We start from the raw sequence: 14,471 nt of genomic DNA, 5'->3' as shown, positions 1-14,471 counted from the left end.
GGTCACCCCGGGAGAGTCCAGAGAGGATCCGGACTGCCTGAAGAGGAAGTTCAGGGAAATGTGCAATCCTCAAAGTAACAGAACAATGGACAGACACAGATTTCATTCACGGAATCAAAAACAAGGTGAGAGCATAGAATCTTACATCAGCGATCTGAGGATAAAAGCTAAAAGTTGCCACTTCGGAGACTTAACTGACGAACTTATCTGTGACCGCATTGTGTGTGGCATTACCAATGACTCTTTGAGAAAATCTCTATTGAGAGATAGTGAACTGACTCTTGCCAAAGCCATCTCAGTCTGTCGCATTCACGAAATGACCGAGGAAAACAGTAAGACATTAGCAACTCAGGCCACCAATGTTGATGCGCTGAAGCCGTCCTACAATAGAAGGCAGCAATCCAGGCCCCAGATACCCATACAAACCATAGCCAAATGCAGCAATTGTGGGGGCAGCCATGTTGCTAAAAGAGAGAAGTGTCCCGCTTATGGACAGCAGTGTCATAAGTGTCATAAGATGAACCACTTTAAAGGGTGCTGCAAATCAAAATCATGGGACCAAAATAGACTACAAAGGAAGGGCTTCAGGCGGCCAGTGCATGAAGTGACAGTGGAACAGCTATCAGCACAAGGAGACGACACGTTCTATGTGGATGGTATCAACGTCAACAGTGTTAACTCTCAGGACTGTGAGAAGGACGAAGGATTTGTCACTGTGCAACTGAACGGCAAAACTATTGAGCTAAAGGTGGACACTGGAGCAAAGTGTAATGTGCTTTCCCAGAAGACTTTTAAACAAGTGTCTAAAGGAGAGGGAATCACCCTGCAGAAGACTGCTGCGAACCTTGTTGCTTATGGAGGCACCAGGATTGAAACTATGGGACTAGTTACACTATCATGCAGTCTGAAAGAGCAGCATTACACGATACCCTTCTTCATAGTGGACTCAGATGTGCAGCCACTACTTGGATTTCGGGCATGTGTGGACATGGGAATCGTCAGAATGAGCCCTGATGTTCACCTCGTCACCATGGACGGTAATGCAGATTTCAGAACACAGACTCTCAGACAGTACAAAGATGTTTTCAACGATGAACTTGGAAAGCTTCCAGTCACGTATTCTATGACCCTGGATCCCAACACACAACCCGTGGTCCGACCAGCCCACCGCATACCTGTAGCAATGCAAGACAGAGTTAAAGCAGAGCTGGATCGCATGCAAAGCATAGGTGTCATAACACCTGTCACAGACCCCACAGACTGGGTTTCCTCGATGGTGGTAGCACATAAGAAGAACAAGCATGAAATAAGGCTCTGCATCAATCCAAAGGACCTCAACATAGCACTCAAAAGACCTCACCACCCTATGCGCTGTGTTGAGGAGGTGGCGGTCCAGATGTCTGGGGCAGCCATATTCTCTGTCCTGGACGCCAAGAACTCCTTCTGGCAGATTTGTCTCGACAGGAAATCTTCAATGATGACAACGTTCAGTACTCCATTTGGGCGGTACAGATTCCTGCGTATGCCCTTCGGCATCAACTCTGCTAGTGAGGTGTTTCAGCGAACAATGGAGCAGCTTTTCACCGGCTACCCATGCTCCGTTATCGTCGATGACATCATCATCGGAGGCCGCGACATGGCCGAACATGACGCCAACCTGAAGAAAGTGCTTGAGAGGGTGAAGGAGGTCAACCTCAAGCTCAATCCTGAGAAATGCAGGTTTCGTCTGGATCAAGTGGGGTACGTAGGCCACATTTTCACAAGCCAGGGCCTCAAAGCTGACCCAGCCAAAACAGCTGCCATCACCAGCATGCCAATCCCCACCGACGTCACATCATTGCAGCGTTTCCTGGGCATGGGAAACTACCTGGCAAAATACATTCCCAATTTCAGTGACATCACAGCTCCACTGAGAACACTGATACACAAGGACACTGAGTGGTGTTGGTTTCAGCAGCATCAAGAGGCTTTTGATCGCCTGAAGTCATGCCTCGCAAACCCACCAGTATTGGCATACTATGACGTGAAGAAACCGGTCACTCTCACTTGTGACGCTTCATGTTACGGACTCGGAGCGGCGTGCATGCAAAATGGCAAGCCAGTTGCGTTTGCCTCACGCACCCTAACAGATACAGAGACACGATACGCACAGATAGAACGAGAGCTTCTGGCTGTCGTGTTCGGCTGTACAAAATTCAAAGACTATGTGTATGGAAAGTCCGTCATTGTGGAAACTGATCACCAGCCCTTAGTGACAATATTGAAAAAGCCCATTCACACTGCCCCTGCTCGTCTTCAGCGGATGCTACTTCGCCTGCAGAGCTACGACATCAGCCTGGTGTATAAAAGGGGCAAACACATGTATTTGGCTGACACGCTCTCCAGAGCTCCATGTGCTCAAGCTTCCCAGAGCCCTGATGTGGAGGAAGCCTATGAGGTCATGTCAGTGAGCTACATCTCCACAGCCCGCCTGGATGAGCTCAGGCGACACACTTCAGAGGATGAAGAACTACAAACCCTCTGTGCAGTCATCAGGAATGGATGGCCTGCCAGAGAAAGCCATCTCAAGCCCACCATCGTTCCCTTCTTTCCCTACAGGGACGAACTCACTGTGGATGATGGTGTTATTATGAAAGGCCACAAAGCAGTCATCCCGCGCTCCCTGCGCAAAGAGTATATCACCATAACTCACAGAGGCCACCCAGGTGTTGAAGCGACCAAGCGCAGAGCCAGAGGCATTGTATTCTGGCCTGCAATGTCCAAAGACATCACTGAAGAGCTACTCACCTGCGCTGTGTGTAATAGCACCAAGTCACACCAACAAAAGGAACCTTTGCAACTCCATCCTGTCCCAGATCTCCCGTGGTCCATTGTGGCCACAGACATGTTTGAGTGGCACGGCAAACACTATCAAGTGCTTGTGGACTCATACTCTGGATGGTTTGAGGTCGACCGGCTCCATCAGCTAACATCATCAGCCGTGATTTCCAAACTAAAGAGACACTTTTCAGTCCATGGCACGCCACACATTCTCATCTCTGACAATGCCAGACAATACACCAGTCAGCATTTCAAGAACTTTGCCAAACAATGGGATTTCATTCACACTACCAGCAGTCCTGAATTCCCACAATCCAACGGGCTCGCAGAGAGAGCAGTGCGCAGTGCCAAAGAGGTGATGGAGAAGTCTCACAGAGACGGGTCAGACGTCTTCCTCAGCATCCTGAATCTCAGAAATATCCCCCGGGATTCAACACTGGGCTCCCCGGCAGAGCGCCTGATGTCGCGTCAAACGCGCACAGCCGTTCCTGTCTGCACTGAACTGCTGCAACCATCACCTAAAAGCAGCCAGCAAGTCAGAGCCCAGCTCCTCAACAAAAGGCTCACTCTGAAACACCAGCATGACAAGTCAAGTCATCCTCTGCAGCCTTTAACAGAGGGACAGGTGGTCCGCATGCAAACACCCAAAGGATATGATCAACTTGGAACTGTGAAGGAGAGGAGCAAGGAGCCTCGCTCATATGTCATCCAGTCAAACGGGAAGACATACAGGAGGAATCGACGACACATTCTTCCTGTGGCAGAGCAACCACCACAGCTCCACACAGAGGATCGAGACTCATTAACCACCAGTCATCACACTGTGAACAGTGTTCCTCACACACACACACCAGATGCAAACATCACACAATCAGAACAAACATCCCCCTCCCAGTTAACATGCACTACACGTTTGCCCACAGACAACAGCAACACATACTACACAACACGTTCAGGTCGCATCTGCAGACCAAATCCTAAGTACGTGTAATCAAAGAAAAAAAAATACTTTGCACAAGTGTTCATGTATGGTATGTTTGACTAAGTAATCATAATTCATTGTGCATGTTTTCCAGGTTAAGAACTCATCGTGATCTCACGGTTGTGATACATTCATCCATATTTATTTAATATTGGATTGTTTCCAGTTCATCTAAGTACAGCTAAGGTTATTGCTAAAAGCGTAAAGTCTTATAGAAATGTTTACAGTGCTTTCATTAATCAAGTGCTTCTTCATTTATGTTTGGGATGTGAGCTTAAGGAAAGGGATGTAGATCATTGATGATGATCCCGTTGTGCCCAGTAGGGGTCGCACCACCTCTGTGTATTTGTGGGTGTTCTGGTTATCGGGGTTCAGTTTGTTATGCCTGCTAGGCTGTAAGTAAGGCTCCAACTCCGTGCTCTCTGAGTTATAATAAAACCACACTCTTGGACATAATGTGTGATCATTGAACTCACACACAGACATACGGAAGCATCTACACTTTTAACTCTGTTTTTAGTGTTTGTCTGTTTTTATTCTGTTTTATGCTTCTCTTTTTCTTTTCTTTTTTTATGTTTTGTCTTTATGTAAAGCACATTGAGTTGCCTTGGTATGAAATGCGCTATATAAACAAAGATGCCTTGCCTTGCCTTGCCTTGCCTTTTGACAACCCACAGACGCAGTGCAAGTTCATCTATTTATTTATTTATTCTTACTTTGTAACGGAAGCTATTTAAAATGTAGCTAAGTAAATTTCTTCCAACAATATATACTCAAGTAAAAGTACTGATTTTAAAAAATTCTCAAAAAAGTACAAGTACACAAAAAAGCTACTCAATTACAGTAACAAGAGTAAATGTAACTTGTTACTTCCACCCCTGGTTCTACCTGGAGGTGATGTGGCTACACACCCACACAGACCCGCTCTGTGTCGTAACGTAAACGCGCGGGCCAGCCGATACCAGCAGACGGGGGGGGCGAGAGGGGATGATGGCGGCGGCACAACAGAACCCACAATTACCGGACTGAACAAGAGATTAATGATGTTACGTTATAATTCAATCATCATTACAAGTGAGGGTGTTTAGTGTACATGTCACTGTTTGTTCTCACTAAATAAAGTTAGTGACGTGTCTGCGTGGAGCGGAGCTGCTGACAGATGTGCAGCTGACAGTTACAGTTTCCTCATCAAGCCTGTGAGCCACCATCCGGTCCTCCCTCCCTCACGTCGTGAGGAGGACAGGACAACGTCTCCTGACCAAAGGCTACATGTCTATTCATTGTGTTATTCTCTCTTCATTTCTCACCACCTCTTTCAGGTTTTGCTCGTAGCCACGTGAAATCTGGTGCCTTGTGTCTTTTCTTTCACGCTCTCTCTCTCTCGCTCGCTCACTCCGCATAAAAATGAACGTTATGTGAAAACAATAACTATTGAGAAGAATACGTAAAAACCATGAAATGGAAACATTGTTTACCTCCTGTGAGCACAGCTGCCCCACAGCCACAGTGGTCTATAGTGTTAACCTCTCTAGGCAGGTCGGTCCTGTCGGGGACAGCTCTCCACTCCAACACACCTCCACTTCGACACCCCGCTGTTCCGAAATACCCCCACTTCGAAACACCGCTACTCCGACACCCCCCCCCCCCCCCGCAGCTGTCCAAGGTGCTGAACCGCGTGACGTTGTTTACATTCTGCTTTGTGGCTTGTCTGTGAAACGTGCGCTGCTCAGAGACTGGGCAGATCTGTCCCACTTGCTTTCTCCCCGACTCCGTTGTTGGAGATCTCCCACACAGTAAAATAAATAAACTTTTTTTCTTTTTCTCCCCCCCTGCTCCGCTCGAGCACGGCTGAAGCCGGCTTGAGCTCACACGGGCGCGAGGCTGCTGCAGCCGCCGCTCGTGCTGACAGCTGACTGAGGGAGATGCTTTGGTTGGGCTTAGGCAATGAAGAAAGGAGTTGGTTAAGTTTAGTAAAAAGACCAGGTAGAGGCTAGACAGGCTAGAAGCATAATGAACATTATATGTCATTAATATGAAGTATTTGCTTGTTTTGCAGTTAATTATGCACATGAAAAGGAAAAAGGATCAATGCGCACTGCGCGCTGGGGGTTTCCCCCAATAGCCTTTTCGGAGTAGCGGGGTCTTTAGAAAAAATAGAAAACCCCGCTATTACGATGAATGGAAGTCTATTGTCGGAAAGACGGGGCTTCGGAAAGGCGGGGTCTAACCGGTCCTGTCTACTTTTTTAATGTTAGAGCAATTAATGCAAACAAACCCATTTCTCTTTTATTCCCTCACCCAATGAGAATCGATAAGGAATCGAATTGATAAGCAACATCGATAATGGAATCGGAATCGCTAAATTCTTATCAATTCCCATCCCTAGGTTGTTACAACCTGTCCGAGTTTATTTCTTCATAACGACCTCCGAACTATACATTATCCCTTACGTAATTAATAAGTGCAGAAAAAAACATAGATAGGAGCGCCTGGTTGTAATAACTTCTAGAGCTGCAACAATTAATCGATTAATCAAACAATAAACAATTATTAAAGGGATAGGAAAGACCTTTTGAGAAGCTGCTTGAGCTGGTCCTTCAGCCGTCTTTTTGGCCCACCTATCGGCCTCGAACCATGAGCCAGTTCACCGTACAGAGTCTGTTTGGGGAGGGATGAGTCTTTCCTGCGACATAAATGGCCAAGGAAACGCAGCTGGTTCTTGGCGATGAGAGCCTCCACGCTTGGGAGGCCAGCGCGAGTTAGAACCTCGTTGTTTGTGATGCGTTCTTCCCAGCTGATTCCTAAGATTGCCCGCAGCTTTTGCTGGTGAAACCTCTCCAGGGTCCTGATGTTCGTTCGATAGAGAGTCCAGCTCTCTGACCCATAGAGGAGGGTTGGGATTACAACAGCTCTGTAGACGCTAATCTTAGTTTGTATGGACAGGCTGTGTTGAGAAAAGACGCGGTGGTAAAGCTTGCCGAAAGCTTGATGGGCAGAGCGGATCCGGTTGTTAATATCGTCGCCAGGATTGCTAGTGTTGTTGATCATAGACCCAAGATAGCAGAATCTTGGGACCTGTTCCAACTGACTTGCCATGGATGAAGATGTCAAAAGGCTGGAGAGGATGTGCAGGGTCGGGTTGTGCCAGGACGTTTGTCTTTCCAACATTGACCTCCAGGCCTGCACTCTCATATGCTTCCACAAAAGCATCAGTGGACTCTGCTGTAGATCAGCAGAAGAAGAGACTGGGGCACAGTTGTCGTCGGCATACTGGAGTTCTGAAATGTATGTTTTAGATGTCTTTGTTCGGGCTTTCAGCCGCCGAAGGTTAAAAAGTCCTCCATCCACCCGGTGTCTGATACACACTCCAAGATGAGGGTGAGTTGTTTTGACACGTATCAGAATGTCTGCAAGATAGAGTGAGAAGAGTGTTGGTGCAAGCACACATCCTTGTTTGACACCAGCGGCAATTGGAAAAGATGGTGAAACTGATGATCCTTGGATGACAGAACCCCTCATTTCATCGTGCAGACCCTGCACTAGCTGGATAAAGTGCACAGGGCAGCCGAACTTCTCAAGCACACCCCAGAGGATCGCCCGGGGGACCGAGTCAAAGGCCTTGTACAGGTCAAAAAAGACCATTGACATGGGTTGCTGTTGTTCTCTGGCTTTTTCAAGCAGCTGGCGAGCACAGAGGATCATTTCTGCGGTTCCACGGCCTGGTCGGAAACCATACTGGGACTCCGGGAGGACCGATTCGCTGAGGTCATGGAGGCGCTTGAGGAGGATCCGGGCAAGGACCTTCCCAGTGATGGAGAGCAGGGATATTCCTCGATAGTTTCCGCAGGCCGACCGATCGCCTTTCTTGAAGATGGTCACGATGTTTGCATCTTGTAAATCTTGGGGGACCTGCTTGGATTCCCAAATCTTGAGGAAAAGGCGGTGGATTTCTTTCAAGAGGTAATCCCCACCATGCTGGATTAGCTCGGCTGGATATTATCAGGGCCGGAAGCCTTATTACGCCGGGATTCCACTGGATGCGGAACGACTCCGAAACGGGTCCGCTACGGAACGGCTGCGTACGCCGACTCCGTCAACTCACACCGGTTCCGTCCGTGATCTGCACTGTTGCGGGTCCGCCTGTGACAGTGGAGTCCCGAGGGCGCACGAGATCTCGCGAATTCACGCATAATCACGCAATATAACCAGAAGAGAACCACAAGCATTTAAAAGGTTCATTCCATAGTCATTCAGAGGAGTAGAAGAAGATCGACTTGGTCCTGTCCTGTAGATCTGCCTTTTTTGTGGAGATTCAACCATGGGTAAGTGCAATATAAACGAAACTGATAATAAACTAAACATTTACTTAAGTTTATTTGTCGGAAAAGCCATGTAAATACAGTTAACTGTTGTTGTTGTTGTAAATTGAAAATAGCTGTAGTTAACATTGTACTTGTGACAATAACATTTAATACAGTAGGCCCATAGTATAGTAATAACAACATAGTAAACTATTCTGTGTATTTCAGTGCCTTTTCCTAGGAGGAGGGCAGCTACTTTGTTGATTCTGCTTGCAAGACTGCGGAGGAGGGGTAGAAGGAGAACAAGCCGGCACTGGGCCCATCCATTAAATCAGACCAGGCCTCAACAAGGAGATTTTTATCATCTTGTGGCTGAACTGCGCCTGGACAGTCAACGGCATCACCAGTACTTAAGAATGAGTGCACAGCAAATGGATCTGCTTCTCTCAATCATCGGCCCAGAAATCACCAAGCAGAACACAAACTACAGAGCTGCCATAGAAGCAAAGCAGAGACTGGCTGTTGGACTGTGGTGAGCTTATGTACACAACACAGTGAATCACTGACCACAATAGGTTTGACCTTTTATTATTTTAAATTAAAGTCACACAAATTTAAAACAGGAATAAGTTAAAAAAAAATAAAAAAAAAAAATAGGTAAAAACAAATATAAATATAAAATCACAGTAAGAATATATTAACATGAAATCACAAGAAAACAACTATTTACAAATCAGCAAACATAACTAAAGGTCTGTGTATGGGGTGCTGCTGCTCTCCCCCCCACTGCAGGTCATCCTGGGAGGCCATCATTTGAGTAAAGGGCCCAATAGGGTTAACAGGCGGGGGATGGGTAAAAGTACCTGGCCTCTGCAGAGGTGCAAAGTGTGTGTGGGATGTAGGAAGGGGTTGAGAACGAGTGTAGCTTGGGTGTGGTGATGGCTGTGTAGAAGTCGGGCTGCTCTCAGCGGTGGTCGAGGAGGGTCAAAATTCCAATTTTGGCCTGTCACCTTTTCCCCTGGTCCAGTCTGTGGAGTTGTGGGATTATGCTCATTGCAAAGTGGTAGCACTCATCGATGTCACTGGATGGTTTTGGATTTGGTTCTTGTAAAATTTCAAGGAGCCGTTCTTTCACATCAGAGCTCTGCGCTGGTCTTTGGCTCTTCTGACCCCCCCTCTCTCTTGGGCTCCGGGACCTGTGGGGCTCAGGCCCCGTCCACACGAATCCGTTTTTTTCGAATCCGGATAAATACTTTATCGGATTGGCCTCGCGTCCACACGAATACGGCGTTTTCGGGGAGTGAAAATGGTATTTTTTGAAAACGGGTCCAGAGTGGGAAAATTTGAAAACGCCGCCCCAGCGTTTTCGTCTGGACGGCCAAAACTGATTTTTTCTGAAACGATGATGTCATACCCCCCGCCGCTCTACCTGTAACCTGAGACACACACATACCGCTGCAGCATCTACACACTGACAGTCTATATGGACGTAACAACAACAACGGCCAACTACCGTCAGGTCGCTCAGACACTGCAGCTGAATCGTGCCTGTTTAATCATCACTGATCGTCATATTTACTCTGACACGACTCCCTGTCAACATTTAATCCCATGTTTGAGTTTGAATACAGCGGGGGACTTCTTCTTCTCTTGAATTTCAGCGGGGACTTCCCGTCTTCTTCTCTGTGTTAAGTGTTTGTGTGTGGCAGCGCCACACGCTCCACACACGCCTGGCCTATGTACTACAGCGTTTTGGGTCGTTTTCAGTGGATCCGTGTGGACGCAGATATTTCTGAAAACGATGCCGTGTTTACGGAGATTTTTTTCAAAACGATTAAGAAAAAGATCGGATTCAGTGAAGCCGCGTTTTCGTGTGGATGGGGCCTCAGATGTAGATGGGCCCCGGCACAGACTGGGCTGCTGAAACTGTTGGCGCTGTAGATGTGCTTGGTGTTGGAGAAACAGACACTGGTGGCACTGATGCAGTGGAGGAAGTCTGGTCATCAGATCCACATGCAGAAACTGGTGTGGATGATCTCTCCCCCTCTGCCAAAGCAGTGCTCAGGCTGCTTTTCGAACTACAAAACAAACACACACAGATAAACAGATTAGTCACATTGGTGTCAGATACACAATAATTATCTATTACTTAATTTGAAATGTGCTCATAGAATTTAAATATAATACCATCAATAATGTTATATACTAAAAGTGATAATAATAATAATAATTTCATACAGACCTTCTCGGCTGTAGGTGGGGCAAAAGAAAAGACATGATGTCTCAGTACGTTTACATGACACTTGAAAAAACCGAATTATTGCCCTAATCCGACTATAACTGGACAACTGAAGTGCATGTAAACACCTTAGTCCGACTGAAATCGGAGTTGGAGAACTCCGATTAAGACACCCAGATAATGTGATTGGAATTCGATTTTCTCCGTCATGTATACGCCTTGGTCGGAGTATAACTGGACAATGCATGTGCGCATGCTCCACAACAGTATAGAGACAGCACAGAGTGGAGCAGAGAAGCCACCCGAACCCGGCAAAGTAAAGAAAAAAAAAACACAACGTCAGCGCCGATGCAATGCATTTCACACAGCGCGACCGGCAAGAGTGTTTAATTAAAAAAAGAGAGAGAGAGGAGAAAAGGAAGCCTGTATCCTATTCTCAGCGCGCATCCAGCCCAGACTGGTGCGTCTGGTCGGCAACTGCAGTTGAGAATTTATTATTAAGCTTACTAAGTTGTTTATATTCAGTTTTTTACGAGGTGACAGAAAAGTCAACAGGACAGGGCAGCGTATTAACCCGCTGAAACAACGGGTGACGCCACATGAGGGGGCGGACCCCGTCAGTTATTCGATTTTCTCAGTTGCATGTAAATTGAGACAAGGACAGAAGTCCGACTTGACGCCAAAATCGAATTTTGAGCATAGCTCGATTAAGCTCTGCATGTAAACGTACTGTCTGTGTATTTCCAGTCTTTTTGTGATCCCCCTGCTGAGCCACTGGCAAGGGGGGGCGACCCCCATTCCGAAGGACCGCCATTCCGACAGTCTGCCAGTCCGAAAATTCCTTCCGAGGGGCCGCTGTTCCGAATGTGTTTTATTTTGAAAATTGACCGGATTCTCTCGTGGTTTGACTTCCTGCCCGGCTTGACACGATTGCGCCGCGGGGACAGCCCCCCCCTCCCCCTCCAAAGTTTCACCCAGGTGCGAGTCTGATGCAGCCGCGGCGCTCCTGCTGAAAAATAAATGTCCTTGCTCTGTGCTTTGGTTGGGTTTAGGCAATGTAGAAAGGAGTTGGTTAAGTTTAGTAAAAAGATCAGGTAGAGGCCAAGAAAGTTTCTGCTTATATGCAATTCCTCCGGGAGCCGAACCCTGATCTCCCGTGGCGCAGGCAGATGCTCTAACCACTCTACTACCAAAGCATTCGCTGCAATGTGTGTACCCAGTGCCTTAAACCTTTTAATGGCAGACTTTTTTCAGGTTCGGAATGGCAGCCCTTTTCCATAAATAATTAAGGGCTGGCATTCCGACAAATTAAAGTAAACGTTCGGAAAGGCGGCCCTTCGGAATGGCACCCTGGAACCACTGGCAAGCACCTTCTTTCGGCTCTTCACAAAGCTGTCCCTTAGTGAACGCCATTTTGCCTTGCAGAGATCGGCTGAAAAATGAGAGACATATTTTAAAAAAATAATCATACATTTGACTAATCTTTTTTTCTTTATTAACTTCACAGGTACTTGGCTTCTGGGGACTCACTTATCAGCCTAGCATTCAACTACCGCCTCGGCCACGCAACTGTGATAAACTCTGTTCACATGGTGTGTGCTGCCATTGAGAAGGTGATGATGACGCAGTTTTTTCCACATCCGACCGAAGAGACATGGGAAGCTGTAGCACAACGCTTCTGGGAAAAATGGAACTTTCCAAATTGCCTGGGAGCAATTGATGGGAAACACATAGTCATTCAAGCACCACCCCTATCTGGCAGTCAATACTTCAACTATAAGAAGACGTTCTCTATAGTGCTTCTGGCTCTGGTGGATGCAGACTACCGTTTCAGGTTCATTCAGGTGGGAGACTTTGGGAGGACATCTGATGGTGGGATCTATGCAGGTACCTCGTGACTGTGGCACACCTGCGGACCTCCGTTACACGTGTGTGTGTGTGTGTGTGTGTGTGTGTGTGTGTGTGTGTGTGTGTGTGTGTGTGTGTGTGTGTGTGTGTGTGTGTGTGTGTGTGTGTGTGTGTGTGTGTGTGTTGTAACAGTTTGTGAGTGAGTGATGGTTGAGCAGAAAAACAGGAACGTCCACACAGCAGTTACTTGGGTCTCCACTACTGTTGCTACTTTACTGAGCAGAACACCACTGTATTATCAGAGAAATTACGGTAAAAAACTGTCAAATAGCAACAGTAAAATACCGTAAAATCAAAAATAGTATATCACTGTAGTAAATACACTGAATTACCGTAAATCAAGATACAGTAAATAACTTTAAATTTTACGGTCTTACTAAGTAGAAAATATGGAATTTTACTGTGAATGTTGTAAAAAGTTCGCAAAATTCACGGTAAAATACCATAATGTCACAAGCGTGTAATTACCGTAAAATTGACGGTATCATTCTGTCTGAATTACAGATTTTGCTGGTGTTTACGTTTAAATTTACGGTACACAACCATTAAATCATACCATCATTTCTATAGAAAGTAGAATGTTAAAAAGTATGGTATCAGGACAGGCTGTGGTCACGTGGGCATTGTTCGGGTCGATGTGAAGCACTTAATGCAATAGAAAAACTACATGTTGTCAAAACAGAATTAAGATAAGATTAAGATACTAAGTCAAAATAACATGTAATAGCCTATATGTAACATATATTTCAGAATAAATGTGCAAAAGAGTTTAGACATAAATTTATATTTTTTTAAAATACAAACATCTCTATTGTACAAACATGTAGTCTCCATAACATACCTACACACAGTAAAAAAAAAAAGAAAGAAAAAAGGAAAAAAAGAAGAAGCTTGAGTCAGCTCTGGCTTGGGTGACCTACAGGTGACCCAGCAGTAACCATAGTAACCCATTTGTTGGGTCAACGGTTGGTTTGCTGCGCGCCACCAAGATCCGTTATTTTTGGCCGGAGCGCCGTTACAACCTGGTTACAACCAAGCTGCTCTGTGGTCAGCCAAAGACGACATAAGTAAAGTGGATTAATTTTATTTTTGATGGAAATGCCCCAGCTTCAGTCTGCAAAAAAGTCTGACTGCTTCAGCAACGAGTGTCGGTGGATCGGACTGGACTTTCTCAGGTTGGATCGATACCAACTGTCCGTGGAAAAGCTACAGATGAACTGTAAGTATTTAAAAATGAGCATGGTTTGTGTTACTTTGGCCGTTTAGCACATGAGCTAGGCTAACGCTAACGATGGCTAGGCTAACGCTAACGACCGTTATGCTAATACAGCTAACGGTCTATTGTTATGCTAATAACGATAACGGTCGTTATGCTAACGCTAACGGTGGATCGTTAAGCTAATAACGCTGACTACTATAGCATGAGACTAGCGTGAGAGACAGGACCTGAGAGTAACCAGAGTTTTTGTGTTTTCTAATCAGAGTAAAGTATGTGGAAGCTAACGTTAGCACATGGAGATAGACGGTCTGAAGAGGAGCCTTGCTCTCATGGAGGTGCAGAAGTTCCTAAGGGAGGCCAACATCATTACTGTTAAGGTAAAGTTATGTGTTACTGTGTTTGTGTGGAAGAGGGAAAATACACCGGCCTAAAACTGCCTTGTTCAGATATCCATGTAGCTACTTCTGTCCATTATCATTATTACTGAAGTGTTACATGAGTTCATTTTGTGTTCAACATATACTATATTTGTACAGAACCATCCCATCCTTAGTTGTACACATTTTTAACACTACAAAATCATTTTACCTTCTCCTCAGCATGGTGCAGCTGGAGAATGCAAGGCAGCCTACTTTGCAGGAATGTGGCATGGCCAGTACATCTTCAGCGTTATCAACACTCAGCTTCAGTGAGTACATTTAAATTGATAGGCTTCTGAACTGGTGCTGCCATTAGCCTAAATGTTTTTGTTTCTTCATACCTGTCAAATATTTACATGGCCACATCAATAATTATGTCTCCCATTTATGTCTACTACCCTATTATCTGGAGTTCCTTAAGGATAAATCCTCGGAACTATCCTTATAAAAAAAACATCAAAATCACTGATTTAATGTCAAATCCAAAGGATTGTGTGTTTTCAGCTGTAGCCTCCACAGTTTCTCCCTCAATCTCTCTCAATCTATTAGATCTGCTAAATCTGTTAACTGTTTTAAGCGCCTC

The 14,471-nt window shown here is 45.8% G+C and overlaps 1 long non-coding RNA gene across 1 annotated transcript; it reads left to right on the top strand.

Annotated features, from left to right (window-relative positions):
• The first annotated feature begins 13,385 nt into the window (after window positions 1–13,385).
• On the top strand, window positions 13,386–14,219 carry LOC310985829. The gene is made up of 3 exons (XR_014595375.1): window positions 13,386–13,469; window positions 13,733–13,846; window positions 14,069–14,219. It is a non-coding gene; the product is annotated as an uncharacterized lncRNA (long non-coding RNA).
• The last annotated feature ends 252 nt before the right edge of the window (window positions 14,220–14,471 follow it).

This window comes from Trachurus trachurus, assembly GCF_905171665.1.
Source record: "Trachurus trachurus genome assembly, chromosome: 1".
Taxonomy (NCBI): Eukaryota; Metazoa; Chordata; class Actinopteri; order Carangiformes; family Carangidae; genus Trachurus; species Trachurus trachurus.
The sequence above is the reverse complement of the archived record's forward strand: the minus strand, read 5'-3'. Positions and strand labels throughout refer to the sequence as shown.